We start from the raw sequence: 2,319 nt of genomic DNA on the forward strand, positions 1-2,319 counted from the left end.
CACATATAAGACCTTGGTCAGTGTAAGAGCAACACTTCATACCAATTGTCACTATCCAGTTCCCCTACTCCCCGAGGAGTTGGCCCCTATTTCTCCTTCACTCCTCGCATTAAAAATCGGCCTTGGGCCTATATTTGTTCGGTGTGGAAGCAAGTAAATAACCTTTCCTTAGCCTGTTGGCCAAGATCAAATGTAGTTCCTATTACAGCAGATACTGCAAGCAAATACCATGTGTGGGGGTATCCGCACATATTAGACTTTCTCAATATAGGGGCAACCCTTCATACCAATTGTCACTATCCAGAGCCCCTACTCCCCGGGGAGTTGGTCCCCATGTCCCCTTGTCTCCTCACATTAAAAATCGGCCCTGTGCCTAATATGCTCCGTGGGGGAGCAAGTAAATACCCTATTCTTGGCCTTTTGGCCAACATCAAAGTGTAGTATCTGTTCTTACTACATGCTGTACTTATGTTTGTAAATTTGTGATATAAAGTGGGGGATAACTGTCCCGTATTAATTTAATTTAAAATGATCACCCAGTTTACAACCAGTCAGTCTTCAAGCCACTCAAGTCATTCCCCAGATCATTCAAGTTGTGTTTGAAGGATTCCAGCAATTTTTTTAAGCATTCAAGTCATTCTTAAGATCATTCAATTAATCCTTAAGTTCATTAAAGTCATTCTAAGTCATTTACTTTTTATTTATTTAATTCATTTCAGCCCAATTTTCGGTCATTTTAGTTTATCTTTAAGAATTTCATGTCAATCCTACATTCACGCATCCATTCATTATACGAGAGCACGCGACTAATGGCTATCGTCCGTGTTTCACTGGTAAAGACATTTTTAAAAAGCGTTACTATAACATGTACAGTTTTAAAGAAAAAAAAAGAAAATAGCAGCTAATGGACATATTGTTGGTTCCTTAATGTTTTTAAAAGCCGGACTATATCACTTAGTTTTAAATCAAAGGAAAAGGTATCGACCCTTCTTTTGTAAAAAGTTTTCATGTAATGAAAGTATCGTTTTTTTTTTTTTTTTTTTTTTTTTAATGACCGGGTACAGACAACTGTATATTTATCATTCCTACCTATGAAACATACTGGCCCAACGGGTTCCAGGTAATCTTGTTATATAATAAAAATCAAATCGTCTTGCTTGGGCATTGAACAAGGTCATCCGGTTTACAGTTTCAGGATTCGAAAATACTGTGTATGCGTAAGTGAAATCAAAGTCATGGACGCATTTTTTATTGTTTATTTCTCGAGTTTAACATATGCAATTAAAATCGAAACATCTAAATCTCTGAACCTTCTGTTTTAAATCGGTATTTTACGATTATTTTGGGTATTTTTCATTGCGAGTTTACATCGTTTCCAGAGAAAAGCAAAGGTTAATATGTTTACGATTTTAATTCTTTTATGTATTCTGTCATTGGCAGTGTGAAAACGTTAACATTATTCAGATCAGCATACCGAGTTGTTTAAATCCAGTTTATAAAATATATCACTCAATAATCAACACGTAGTTACATCGGACTTCTTTTATTTTAAATGGAACATAAAAATAAATTATACAATAAGTAAAACACAAAAATAATAATACTGTAATTTGTGTGCAAGAGAAAAACAACTAAGAAATTCAAACCATTTAAACGACAACTCCTATTAATCACTGAAAACAAACATTACTCGTTTTTTTTCTTCCATATTTATTTTATTTTTATAGCCTGTTTAAATGACTGTTATATCATTAGATTCTGTAATAGGCACGTTAAAGGCATAACATTAATTGCAAATATTTGTTATTTCTATGAAGATTATATAAACCATATACCTAGTATGTATATGTGTATATGCATATACATTATATATATATATATATATATATATATATATATATATATATATATATATATATATATATATATATATATTATACATTTGCAAGCAAAATCCGATCCTGCATTTTGCTAAATCCTACCCTCTGATTAGAAATAAAAGTATTTCTTCGAAACTCCGTGGATTAAGGACTATCCAATAATTTTGTGCGTCCTTTTTAAAATTAAATATGTTTTTAACTTTTTTTAAAGTATTTCAAACGTATTATTAACTACCTGTTCTTATATATATATATATATATATATATATATATATATATATATATATATATATCAGTTTATATATTTATATATGTATGTGCGTATTTATATATATATATATATATATATATATATATATATATATATATATGTATGCATGGATACATATATATATGTATAAATACGCACATACGTTTTTATATAAATATAAATATATAT

The 2,319-nt window shown here is 30.3% G+C and overlaps 1 pseudogene; it reads left to right on the forward strand.

The window, feature by feature from the left end:
• Positions 1-404: 404 nt before the first annotated feature.
• On the forward strand, positions 405-541 carry LOC145264054 (U2 spliceosomal RNA; annotated as a pseudogene).
• The last annotated feature ends 1,778 nt before the right edge of the window (positions 542-2,319 follow it).

This window comes from Euprymna scolopes, chromosome 39 (genome assembly GCF_053919585.1).
Source record: "Euprymna scolopes isolate OS-2025 chromosome 39, ASM5391958v1, whole genome shotgun sequence".
Taxonomy (NCBI): domain Eukaryota; kingdom Metazoa; phylum Mollusca; class Cephalopoda; order Sepiida; family Sepiolidae; genus Euprymna; species Euprymna scolopes.